This window comes from Danio rerio, chromosome 10 (genome assembly GCF_049306965.1).
Source record: "Danio rerio strain Tuebingen ecotype United States chromosome 10, GRCz12tu, whole genome shotgun sequence".
Taxonomy (NCBI): domain Eukaryota; kingdom Metazoa; phylum Chordata; class Actinopteri; order Cypriniformes; family Danionidae; genus Danio; species Danio rerio.
In genome coordinates, this window is record NC_133185.1 from 2,336,538 (window position 1) to 2,351,359 (window position 14,822).

Here is a 14,822-nt window from a genome sequence, read left to right on the forward strand (position 1 = left end):
CGGGTGCTCCGGTTTTCATCACAGTCTAAACACATGCGCTATAGGTGAATTGGGTAAGCTAAATTGGCCATAGTGTGTGTGTGAGAAAGCAAGAGTGTATGGGTGTTTCCCAGTGTTGGGTTGCAGCTGGAAGGGCATCCGCTGTGTAAAACATATGCTGGATAAGTTGGCGGTTCATTCCACTGTGGCAACCCCTGATTACTAAAGGGACTAAGCCAAAAAGAAAATGAATAAATCATAATTTTGACATTTTAAAGTAAATATTTTGGCGTTTTATCTTGTGATTTCACTTTATCTCATCGTTTTGACTTTGCAAAGGTATTTCGATGTAGAATGTGATATTTCTGTAAGCAGAAGAAGAGCATTGAAAATTGTGTCCCCCATCTCCATGTCTCCTAGAGGCTGTGTGACACGTCAGTCGTTGTTTTGTTCAGCAGTGCACAGATCTTTCACTGAGGCGTGTGACTCAATAATCAGGCTCTAGCGATGCATCCGATTTGAACATGAAAACACACAGCAACATTGACCCTATAGGTCTCTTCAATGAAATGCAGACAATGAATGACTTAGTAACTCCCTTGTTGTGTCCTCTCTCTCTCGCTTTATCCATGTTTTCTTTCTCTTTCCTTTCATGTGCAGAGCTGCAAAGGCAAGTCAGCATGACCTGCGCTCCTGGCACATAAATTCATCTCTCCGGCTGTATGCTAAACCAGTGCCAAGGGCAGCCGAGCAGATCTACAACAGGACATGCTCTCATTTACACAAACCCTGTCTGGAGTCACATTTATATACGACCTCTAGATGGCAGTGTTACATTTCAGGATGGCACTAGAGTATGGTATGTACTGCACAGAGACATACCCTCGCACATATAGCAGCGCTTAGTGAACTGCTCACTGATTCATTCTTGTGTAACACAGCACAGAAACAATAAGCATGAAACAAATGATTGATTGGATTTATTTTTTAAGGTAAGTGCTTGCAAACTATTTATGTGGGCTGAATTTAAGCAAACAAATTACGTTTAGTAAACTTCAACTTGACTTGTGTTTAAACTGAGCCCATATAAATTGTTTGCAAGAACTTCTCTTAAAAAAAAATTGTACATTTAATTAAAGGTGCAGTAGGTGATCTGCCTAAATCCTAACCGGTTAGCATAATATCTTTGAAACACTAGCTGCGTCCCAAATCGCATACTTATGCACTATTTTAAGCCATTTTGTAGTATAAATAGTGTAAGTAGTGCGTTCACACTGAAAACTCTAAAAATAATAAGTGCACTTTAATTACCCGGATGATGCACTCATTCAGCTGCTAAAATGAAGTGTGGACACTTCACACACTCAACGACCGCAGGTTTGCGTACGTAGCGGAAGGGGTGGAGCTATCGGACGCACATGTTGAATAACTTTATTTATTTTGGATGGTGAAAGCAAAATTCTTCTACGAGAGTGATTATAGCGGCTCCCGATGGTGATTGCGGCAACACTCACGGCAGGTATTATTTGATAATTCGGTCGTTTACTTCAATGATTAGGCGACCGTCAAACGTCATCAGGGAAACGGTTTGAATTTCCGCTTAGTAAAAAAACATTAGTGTGCCATTTGGGACGACACTACATACATATACTATCCTGTTGAGTGTGTAAGTGCATAAGTGCATAGTGCATGAGTGCATAGTGTATAGTGTGCCATTTGGGACGCAGCTACAGTCCCTCCCATGCCATCCACAGCCACACCTCCTGATATCATGAACATGCACATTAAAGATGACAGTAGACAACCCACTAGATCATGACATTCGCCAGTTACTAAACATTATAGTACTTTATAATACTACAATTCCTTATGAAAAAACGGTATTATATCTTGCATGTTAACAGTTGTGTAGCAAGCAAAACTTGTCATAATGTGCGATACTTCATGCATGCAAGTGTAACGGAGGCCAGCTAGTAGATGCTGTGCAGGTAAACCTCACTCCTCTGACCTCTAAAGGTGCTCTAGCGACAGATGCTAGAGGTTATGGTCTTTAGCCTCCTTGTTAGAGCAACCGACTCCCATGCGGAAGGTTGCCGGTACGATGCTACCTCGGAGTGGGTTGGGTGGTGTAGGACCGGCGGGGTTACATTGGTGCCGTGACCCAGATGGGAGTGAGGTTTAAGGGAGTGAGTGTAAAGGAGGTCAGCTAGTAAGTGCTGTGCAGGTAAACCTCACTCCTCTGACCTCTAAATTGCTCTAGCGACAAACATTAGAGGCCATGGTCTTTAGCCTACTTGTTAGAGCAACTGACTCCCATGCGGAAGATTGACGGATCGATACCAGCTCAGAGCAGGTTGGAAGCTGTAGGACTGGCAGGGTTACAAAAGGATCGCTGCTCTCACTTTCTCATGTGCTTTTTTAAGGTTTTAAATTACAAACATTACCGTAAAATGACAGATATTAAATTACAGAAATTTACCGCACAATATTGGATATCAAATTACAGACATTTACAGTAAAATAACAGATATTGAATTACAGAAATTTAGTGTAAAATAACGAATATTAAATTACAGAAATTTACCGTAAAATAATAAATATTAAATTACAGAAATTTACCGTAAAATAATGAATATTAAATTACAGAAATTTAATGTAAAATGACAGATATTAAATTACAGAAATTTAATGTAAACTAATGAATATTAAATTACAGAAATTTACCGTAAAATAACAAATATAAAATTACAGAAATTTACCGTAAAATAACAGATATTAAATTACAGAAATTTACCGCACTATAACGGATATCAAATTACAGAAATTTACCGTAAAATAACAGATATTGAATTACAGAGATTTAGTGTAAAATAACGAATATTAAATTACAGAAATTTACCGTAAAATAATGAATATTAAATTACAGAAATTTACCGTAAAATAATGAATATTAAATTACAGAAATTTAATGTAAAATGACAGATATTAAATTACAGAAATTTAATGTAAAATAATGAATATTAAATTACAGAAATTTACCGTAAAATAACAGATATTAAATTACAGAAATTTAATGTAAAATAATGAATATTAAATTACAGAAATTTACCGTAAAATAACAGATATTAAATTACAGAAATTTAATGTAAAATAACGAATATTAAATTACAGAAATGTAACGTAAAATAACAAATATAAAATTACAGAAATTTACCATAAAATAACAGATATTAAATTACAGAAATTTACCGCACAATAACGGATATCAAATTACAGAAATTTACCGTAAAATAACAGATATTGAATTACAGAAATTTTGTGTAAAATAACTAATATTAAATTACAGAAATTTACCGTAAAATAATGAATATTAAATTACAGAAATTTACCGTAAAATAATGAATATTAAATTACAGAAATTTTATGTAAAATGACAGATATTAAATTAAAGAAATTTAATGTAAAATAACGAATATTAAATTACAGAAATTTACCGTAAAATAACAGATATTAAATTACAGAAATTCACCGTAAAATAACAAATATTAAATTACAGGAATTTACCGTAAAATGACAGATATTAAATTACAGAAATTTACTATGAAATTAACAAATATTATATTACAGAAATTTACCGTAAAATAATGAATATAAAATTACAGAAATTTACCATAAAATGACAGATATTAAATTACAGAAATTTACCGTAAAATGACAGATATTAAATTACAAAAATTTACCGCACAATAACACAACAAAAAATTTTTTCGGAAGACAATCACCTACTGCACCTTTAAGTTGACACAAAACATCTAAAGAACTGTGTTGTTTCAGCTGATTTTATATAAGTAGTTTGACCAAGCAACAAATATATATATATATATATATATATATATATATATATATATATATATATATATATATGCATTATTGCATGTACATTGTACATGACATGTACAAAGGGAGAATGTCAATTAAATTATTTCAGCAGACACAGCGTGATTATAAAAAATGTAATTAATAAACATTTTGACCATTAGAAGCTGGTTTATATTCACACACTGCTGACACACAGCCCCTTATAAAAGTACATTTTTGTAAAATAAGTCAACTTTAAAATAAAATGTGGCAGTTAATTTGAGAATTTAACATATGTAGGAAAAGTTGTACACTGTGCACGTTATGCAAAATAGTCCAGTGGTGTTCTACTTCCAAATACACCCATTCTCACTTGCATGCCTCATATAAATGATGATCACTGCTATTTGTAGACACATCTGGGAAACATTTTCTCGCTCAGTGGAAATGTCTTTTTGTCTTCATGCTGTTGAGTTCAGAATCACCAAATGTGGTGTCAGCACCTCTGTTATAACACGCTGTATGATTCCACTGACAAAAAAAGTTGTGAATTCGGTAGCTCCCGCAGACACGTTTTCCCCCTGAGGAGATGTGCTCTTGAGATCCGTGCCGCCTCGGGGTAAGTGGATATTAGGCTCAGACAAAGAGACTGCTGCAGTGACTTTATTGACAGGGTGGAAACAGACATGGCTGACCGAGTCATTTGTCTCCAAAAATAGGAGAGAGATCTGAGTGCAGAAGAAGCCACTAAGGTGCTTTCCTCTGTGCTTGTCTGTAAACATTTTAATTAGTGTTAGGGCTGAGATTAATCGTGATTAATTAACCACAGAATAAGAAAATATCGTAATGTTACATTTTTCTAATCAGTGCAGCCCTAGGTGAAAAACATTGCATAATTTTTGTGACAATGTACAATAATATTTATAGTTTTACATTATTGTGATGGTTGATATTAGAGCTGGTAGCGGTAGATGTTATTAAAATACTATTTAATGGGTAATTTAATAAATAATATGAATAATACCCTGTGTAATTATAAACTGTAAGGTTTGGGTTTAGGGCTGGGGGAAGGGTAGATGTTATTAAAATACATTTTCATGGTCATTTCATATATAATGCGACCAATACTTAATACACTGTAAATAAATCCGAAACAGCTGTGGTGCCGAAAAAAGTAAAATAACGGCCAATAAAATAACAGAAATTTACCGTAAAATAACGGCCATTAAATTACAGAAATTTACCGTAAAATAACGGATATTAAATTACAGAAATTTACAGTAAAACAAGGGATATTAAATTACAAAAATTAATGTAAAATAACAGATATTCAATTACAGAAATTTACAGCAAAATGACAGATATTAAATCGCAAAAATGTACCATAAAATAAAGAATATTAAATTACTGAAATTTACCGTAAAATAACAGATATTAAAATAACAAAAAAATAATTTAAAATAACGGGTATTAAATCACAAAATTTACCGTAAAATAACAGATATTAAATTACAGACATTTACAGTAAAATAATGGATATTAAATTACAAAAATCACGGTAAAATAACGGATATTAAATTACAGACATTTTCCGTAAAATGACAGATATTAAATTACAGAAATTTAACACACAATAACGGATATTAATTACAAAAAAAAATTACCGTAAAATAACAGATATTAAATTACAGAAATTTATTGTAAAATAAAGAATATTAAATTACAGAAATTTACCATAAAATAACAAATATTAAATTACCGAAATTTATCATAAAATAACAAATAATAAATTATAGAAATGTACCGTAAAATAAAGAAAATTTAATTACAGAAATTTACCATAAAATAACAGATATTAAATTAACGAAAGTTTACCGTAAAATAACGGATATTAAATTACAAAGATTTACTGTAAAATAACAGATATTAAATTACAGAAATTTACCGTAAAATAACGAATATTAAATTACAGAAATTTACCATAAAATAACAGATAATAAATTATAAAAATTTACTGTAAAATAACAGATATCAAATTACAGAATTTACTGTAAAATAACAGATATTTAAAATACAGAAATTTACCAAAAATTTTAATTTGAGGAAATTTCTGTAATGTATTACTGTTATTCTATGGTATATTTCTGTAATTTACAGCTGTTATTTTATGTGTTTTTTTTCCAGCACCCTAGCTGCTGGAAATAAACCGTAAAATTACAGATTTCTTTTAGTGTATAATTACTTTTTTACATTACTGTGATGGCTGGGTTTAATTAATTAGTTTACCTAATTAATTAATTAGTTTAATTAATTAGTTTAATTAATGAAATACAATTAGTGGATAATTTAATAAATACAGGGTGTCCACGGGGTCTTAAAAAACAGTACAAACGCATGCGGTATAACTTATCCATATTATTTATTAAATTACCCATCACAGTGTATTTTATTAACGTCCAACCCTTACAGTAATATAACAACAGTGATTATACAGAGTATTATTCACATTATTTTCTTAATGACCCATTAAACTGTATTATATTAACATCTACCCCTACCCCAATCCTCACAGTAACATAAAAACCATAACAACACGGAGTATTATTCATATTATTTACTAAATTGCCCATTCAGTTGTATTTTAATAACGTTTAGCCCCACCCCAACCTGAAACACCACATTAATGTAAAACTGTGAATTATTATTGAACAGTGTCACAAAAATCATGCAATATTGATGTATAGCTGTATCCCTTCTAGACTTGACCCTTAATCTTGGCCCACCATTCATTTTAATCTATGCTTCCAGATTCATAGTGCTGGGTTTGGTTTGGAGGAGTGTGTCTGATGTTGTGTTTTGGCGAGTGTTTGATTCCCACAATCTTCTGAGATTTGTGTTGCTAAAAGCTGTAATGAACTGGGTCTGAGCTGCAGGGAAGGGAAGCGGCGGACGGATCGATCAGGTTTGCAATCGTGACGATGAGGTGAGATTCTGTGACCTGCAAACTCACACTGAGCCTTAATGACAGATGAGCTTCATCGACTCGCAGGTAGCTGGAAAACAACCTGACATTGACTGCGTGTGTGTATGTGTGTGTGTGTTTGTTTGTAAACCCAAAGGAAAGACAAAAGCACAAGTGAGGGCTTTAAAAACACAATAAATGCATGTATATAGGAGGATTTCAGATAAAAAGAGCAGAGCTTCGGTAAAATAATGAATAAGAAGACTGTGGTCAAGTAAATAAATAAATTAATTTAAAAAGTGTGACTGCTGAGAGTAACAGATACTGGAGCTAGGGACACCAGCCCTCGCAGCCAAAAAAACAGACCGGCCCACCGGGAATTCTCCCGGTCCTCCCGAATAGCCAATCCGGGCCTGGTTTTAATGTTATTGATTAATGCACACACTTGACAGATTTCATTCATTTATCAGTGTATGGGTGTTTTCAAGTAATGGGTTGCAGCCGGAAGTGCCTCCGCTGTGTTAAACATGCTGGAGAAGTTGGCGGTTCATTCCGCTGTGGTGATCACAGGTTAATAAAGGGACTAAGCCGAAAAGAAAATGAATGAATGAATGAAAACAAATAAAACTTTCTCCAGAAGACAAATGTTACAGGAAATACTGTGAAAGCTTCCTTGCTCTGTTAAACATCATTTGGGGAAATATTTGAAAAAGAGCAAGGCTAATAATTTTGACTTGAAGGATTTGCAGCTCAGAGAAAGCGGTTTGTAAAGGATTTTCCGTCAAATATGCTGACAGATGTGGAGTTAATACAGGGCTTTAAACTGTGTCGACTGAAGTAGCTGAGATTACGGAGCTTTCCATGTGTGTCCACCTGGAATCAGAAAAAGGAGCATTACTTGTCTCAAGAGTTGAAAGCAAACCGGACCTGACTGGATTTCATCTTTATGAAGCTGTGATTTAATTTTACGTATCACGTATTTAATTAAACAAACAAACAAAGAATTGAAATCCTCTTACGGGTTCCCTTGAGCCTTAAAAAGATATTGTCCGGCTCTGCTGTATCACTTTTGGTGTGATTTGTGAACTAACCGTGTTACTTAATTAAGCAGCTGGTAATCCACAGCATCTAAAGCTCTCCTGTGTTCAACGCAAATCCAGCCTGGAGGGAAACAAGGTGTTGGGAGCTTAGAGGAGTGTAATCCCAGAGATGGAGAGAATGATCGATCACAGGATCTTCTGGAGTAATTATTCCAGGCCTCTGGACTCCAAACCCCCACACCAATCTCTCCCAGCGTCCGCACCATCTCAATCAGTCTGTCTCACTCCCACTCGCTCTCAGCTTTCTGCTTTTTCAGATCCTCGTGGCAGAGTTTGTCCACTGGCTTGTGTTTGCCATGAAAATCCAATTTTTTGTTGTGTATTGTAATCAATATGTACAGATGAAATCAGAATTATTAGCCCTCCATCATGTTAATGTTTTATTATTTTTCAAATAGTTCCCAAATTATGTTTAACAAGGAACTTTTCTCAGTATCTCTGATAGTATATATATATATATATATATATATATATATATATATATATATATATATATATATATATATATATATATATATATATATATATATATACATAGTAACACCTTGTTATCAGTTACAACCCTAGGAACTCCATAGCAACATCTATTACCTATAACCCTAGCAACCATAGAGCAAAACCTGACTATCCTCTACAACCCTAACAACTCCATAGCAGCATGTGACTATCACTCAAAACCCTAGCAACCCCATAGCAACGCCTATCTCCTATAACCATAGCAACCCCATAGCAACACCTGATTATCACCTACAACCCTAGCAACTCCATAGCTACACCTATCACCTACAACCCCATAGCAACACCTGACTATCATCTACAATGCTTGCAACTCCATAGCAACACCTATCATCTATTACCCTAGTAACCCCAAAGTAACACCCGATTATCACCTACAACCCTAGCAACTCCATCAAAACACCTATCACCTATGACCCTTATATAAACCTAAGCAACACCTGATTATCACATACAACCCTGGCAACTCCATAACAGCACCTATTACCTATAACCCTAGAGCGACCCCATAGCAACACCTGACTATCATCTACAATGCTAGCAACTCCATAGCAACACCTATCATCTAACACCCTAGTAACCCCATGGTAACACCCGATTATCACCTACAACCCTAACAACTTCATCAAATCACCTTTGACCCTACTATAAACCTAAGCAACACCTGATTATTACCTACAACCCTAGCAACTCTATAGCAACACCTATTACCTATAACACTAGCAACTCTTTAGTAAAACCCGACTAACCTCTACGACCCTAGCAACTCCATAACAACAGCTTTCCCCAATAACACTAGTAACCCAATAGCAGCACCTGATTATCACATACAACCCTACCAACTCCATAGCAACACCTATCATCTATTACCCTAGTAACCCCATAGAAACACCCGATTATCACCTACAATCCTTGCAACTCCATCAAAACACCTATGACCCTGCTATAAACCATAGCAACATCTGATTATCACCTAAAACCCTAGCAACTCTGGCAACACCTATTACCTATAACACTAGCAACCCTTTAGTAAAACCCGACTAACCTCTACAACCCTAGCAACTCCATAACAACAGCTTTCCCCAATAACACTAGTAACCCAATAGCAGCACCTGATTATCACATTCAATTCTAGCAACTCCTTAGCAACAACTATCACATATAACCCTAGAAACCCAATAGCAGGACCTGATTATCACATACAAGCCAGGCAACTCCATAGCAACACCTATCACCTGTAACCCTAGCAACCACATAGTAACACCCAATTATCACCTACAACCCTAGCAACTCTATAGCAACACCTATCACCTGTAACCCTAGCAACCACATAGTAACACCTAATTATCACCTACAACCCTAGCAACTCCATAACAACACCTATCACCTGTAACCCTAGCAACCACATAGTAACACCTAATTATCACCTAAAACCCTAGCAACTCCATAGCAACACCTATCACCTGTAAACCTAGCAACCACATAGTAACACCTAATTATCACCTACAACCCTAGCAACTCCATAGCCACACCTATCACCTGTAACCCTAGCAACCACATAGTAACACCCAATTATCACCTACAACCCTAGCAACTCTATAGCAACACCTATCACCTGTAACCCTAGCAACCACATAGTAACACCTAATTATCACCTACAACCCTAGCAACTCCATAGCAACACCTATTACCTGTAACCCTAGCAACCACATAGTAACACCTAATTATCACCTAAAACCCTAGCAACTCCATAGCAACACCTATCACCTGTAAACCTAGCAACCACATAGTAACACCTAATTATCACCTACAACCCTAGCAACTACATAGCAACACCTATCACCTACAACCCCATAGCAACCACATAGTAACACCCAATTATCACCTACATCCCTAGCAACTCTATAGCAACACCTATCCCCTTTAACCCTAGCAACCACATAGTAACACCTAATTATCACCTACAACCCTAGCAACTCTATAGCAACACCTATCACCTGTAACCCTAGCAACCACATAGTAACACCTAATTATCACCTACAACCCTAGCAACTCCATAGCAACACCTATCACCTATAACTCTATAGCGACCCCATTGCAACATCTGACTATCATCTACAACGCTAGCAACTCCATAGCAACACCTATCACCTACAACCCCATAGCAACCACATAGTAACACCCAATTATCACCTACATCCCTAGCAACTCCATAGCAACACCTATCGCCTATAACCCTAACAACCCCATAGCAAGACCTCACTTTCATCGACATCTCAAGCAATTCCATAGCAACCCCTATGCATTATAACCCTAGTAACCCCTTAGCAACACCTGATTATTATCTACAACCCTAGTAACCCCTTAGCAACATCTGTTACCTATAATGCTAGCTACCCCAATGAGGCACCTGACTATCATATACATAAACAGCACCTCTATAGCAACATCTGACTGTCACTTAAAGCCTTAGCAACTCTATTGCAATACCTGATTATGACCTATAACCTTAGGAACCCCATAGCAACACTTGATTATTACATTCAAGCCTAGTAACCCCATAGCAACACCTATCATCTATAACCCTAGCAACCCCATTGTAACACCTGACTATCATCTACATAAATAGCAACTGCATAGCAACACCTATAACCCTAGCAACCCCATAGCAACACTCCACCGCTCAGCCAGATCAGCATTACACCAGTATTTAACTCAGGCATTGGTTCTCTTCAGACGATGTTCAGATCTACTTGGTATTCAGTTGCCGTGTCTCTTTCTTCTTGCTTCTGTGGTCTTCGCTGGGCTATCAGTCTAGTAATTTTGTGCAAAAATGTCACATCTCTGGTGCTGAATGTGAATATGTTGAATTGTGGTGCATTTAATTTATGGTTCATTACGGCAGCAGCACTTGTCAATTAATTCAGCTTCAATTACCCTTCGCATAATGAGGAGGGTTTGATTTTAATGCGTGTGTATTGTCAGGATGGGTTACTGCGCCGTGTATTGGACATATTTAATTCTGCGAGTCTGCCTTTAAGCAATTATCCAGGTTTGAGGAGAACTAAAGCATGACATCCTTGCTATGTGGCTTTTCTGAGTCGAATTTTTATCACCCGGCCCAGATGTGGCTGTTCCCGGTGGAGTTTGAGCAACAGCGTGGAACACAGATGGCCTGGAGATTCTCAAGTGCTTCTGCTGTTGATTTCACACTGGACATTCAGTCACAAACAACAACAAAGCACTTAAAATAAACAAAAAGGCCCTTTATTTAAAATGAAACACTGAGAATTTATTTGGAATAGTTAAAAAAATTATGAACAAACATTTAAGTTTAATATTAGAGAGAAAAATAAATATTGGTTTTAAAGTAAAATATAGCTTTTTCATGTACCATGAAGGTCAGTGTATTTTGTATGTATATAATTTTTAAATGTGTGTGTAGGAAATTATTATTTTTATTAATTTCTCAGTGAAAATAGGTCATATATTTTGTTTAATTTAAACAAAAGAGATTTATTAAATTGATATATTTATTAAAATAACATTTTAGTCACAGAACATTTTAGAAATAGAAAGATTATACATTTAATTAATGCAAAATGCAAAAATTGATGCAAAAAAATGTACAAAATTTTAACAACATTTAAAATTTTTATTTATTTCTCTTGAGTTTTGCTCTTTTTACATTTTTATTCAATATTTTCATATAAACATATACATTTGCTCAAATAACTCTATATATGGCTTCAGCTTTTTGTTTAATGTGCAATGTAAACAGAAGTATTATTTTATTATTAATATTTCTATAATTAGAAAACTATGTTGAATGTTATATTAAATATATCAAATAATATTAAAATGTGTTATTAAAAATATATTTAAAATTGTAATATTATTCACATATAATATTATAAATAATGTTCTATATTATAAAGAATAATTATTCGTAATACATAAAAAAAAAAAAAAAGTGATAAAAAAGCATCAATATTCCATGAGCCATCAGAACAGGCCCAGACATGAAAAATATCTATATATTAAATTTAGATTTTATGCAATATATATATATATATATATATATATATATATATATATATATATATATATATATATATATATATATATATATATATATAAATTTTTATTAGATTTTACTTTGTAATCTATACATTGTTGTGTCAATTTTTATCGTAACAAGTTTTAAATAAGCCTAATAATATTTTTTGGTGTCCTAATAATGCATGATTTGTTTTTGGGTCGTGAATATTATATCAAAATATTATATTAAACATATCAAACTTTATAAACAATTTATTCTAATATACTGATTACAATATTATAAAATATATATTTGAAAAATATAAAATTAAAATATAATATTGTTCAAATATAACATTATAAAATATAATATAAAGAATAATCAATAATAGGATTTTACTTTGTAATCATAACATTATAGTTTTCATTTTAATTGCAACAAGATTCAGTTAACTCATTAACGAACATAAATTACAACCCAGGCTCATTCTGTTTATGAAGTGTGTTCCACCACACTTTTTCACATTTCAAAATTTCTCTTGTGAGTGCCTTTCGCACCTGCTGTACTCACATAAATCCACCAGAGGGCGCTGGCCACTGACTGACTGACCGACCGATCCCACCACCAACCCACTTCCCTAAACCCAGCAGATAGTGTTTGTAAGAGAACCAACTGACCCGATCACCCACTTTCCTTGACCAAACCGATATTGTTTTCAAAAACAATCAAGAAAAAGAAAAGCCCTCATGGCTGCCTGATTTTTATCATGTTTCCAGATATTACCACGTTTTCAAGCTGTTATTCACTTTATTTTTGGCTTTTGTTTTGTTTTAACTGTTTTTTGGAGCGGGGCGAAGCTGTGGCGCAGTAGGTAGTGCTGTCGCCTCACAGCAAGAAGGGCGCTGGGTCGCTGGTTCGAGCCTTGGCTCAGTTGGCGTTTCTGTGTGGAGTTTGCATGTTCTCCCTGCGTTCGCGTGGGTTTCCTCCGGGTGCTCCGGTTTCCCCCACAGTCCAAAAACATGTGGTACAGGTGAAATAGGTAGGCTAAATTGTCTGTAGCGTGTGTGAATGTTTTCCAGAGATGGGTTGCGGCTGGAAGGGCATCCGCTGCGTAAAAACTTGCTGGATAAGTTGGCGGTTCATTCCGCTGTGGCGACCCCGAATTAATAAAGGGACTAAGCCAAAAAGAAAATGAATGAATGTTTTCTGGAACTGTTCACCGAACTCGAACCCCGTCATCACACTCAGCGTCTCAAATCCTCTGATGTACGCAACTAGCCACTGGACAAACTGGTAATAGTGCAAAAGAAGTCCATGGAGGTAAGCCTTCGTTTTTAAAGAGAAAATACAGCAATACATTCCTAGTCACATAATTCATGATCTCCAGAAATGTGTATCGGGCAACGTTTTCAGAATGAGCCTATGTTGAACAATTAAGTCCCCCCCCCCCAAAAAAAACCTTAAGAATTGTGTTGTTTCAACTCATTTTAAATAAGTATTTTAAACAAGCAGCAAAAGTGAGTGTTTTCATTGTATACTTTTTTAATCTGTCCTAACAATGAATGATTGCTTCTTGAACCACCAGAACAGGCCTGTGATCTATTTTTAGGTTGTGACCCAGCAGTCGAGGGCCTCTTCTGTGTAGCATCGTCCAGCCCTGCTTCTTAACATATCACCTTCAGATAAGGAGAGAAACCTCTGAATGCAGCACAGATGGCTTTAAACAGGAAATGTTCAGATAGGGGAAGCACCCAAAAGAAAGAGCAGCAAGAACAGAGGCTTAGCCAAGATGACACACACTGTAAAATATATCTGTTAATTAACAGGTTCTGTATTTTGTGGTTCATGAAGTGTTATGAATTGCATTAGGGGATGTTGATCTCTGCTCTGTCCACTTTGAATGTTGGAAATTCAACTCTACATTTTAACAAAGTGACATTTGATGACATGTTAGTAGTCTGAGACAAGATATTGTTTATGAAGGAGTATATAGAGAACTGTGTTTGTAAAATAACAGAAAATATACTGGCAGCTTATTACAAAGTGTTGGAATATTAAGCCAGTTCCATGTTCAATAAAAAAGGTCAGGAAAGGGTTTTCTTCAATGCCAAAATTATTAGTAATTTATTAGATACAAATGAATAATTCGATTACGTTACGTTACCCCAATGCAATACAAGAGTTACATTCAAGAAGTTCGCAACTAACACACATTTCCTCGACTCCAGCATGTATACACAACTGATGTTAACAGGTGGAGTTTTGGTGTAACGTCACTTATCAGTCATTCTGCAGTTCTTTGAGTGTTGCACCCAGACATACTTCCCCTTTCTGCAACCGTTCTCTGCATACCAGAACTGAACAA

The 14,822-nt window shown here is 35.1% G+C and overlaps 2 protein-coding genes across 5 annotated transcripts in view; one reads left to right on the plus strand and one right to left on the minus strand.

Moving 5' to 3' along the window:
• The window catches only part of LOC141376283 (uncharacterized), a 778,518-nt gene that overhangs the window by 608,934 nt on the left and 154,762 nt on the right, over positions 1–14,822 (minus strand). The gene's annotated exons all lie outside the window — the stretch shown is intronic.
• The window catches only part of LOC100535760 (uncharacterized), a 93,045-nt gene that overhangs the window by 27,881 nt on the left and 50,342 nt on the right, over positions 1–14,822 (plus strand). For 3 of the 4 annotated variants that reach the window (XM_073914323.1, XM_073914322.1, XM_073914325.1), the window contains one exon: positions 640–838. The gene's annotated coding sequence lies outside the window, so the exon portion shown is untranslated. Of the gene's footprint in view, positions 1–639; positions 839–4,294; positions 4,457–14,822 lie in introns of those variants that run through there. The other variant, XM_073914326.1, reaches the window with a different exon arrangement.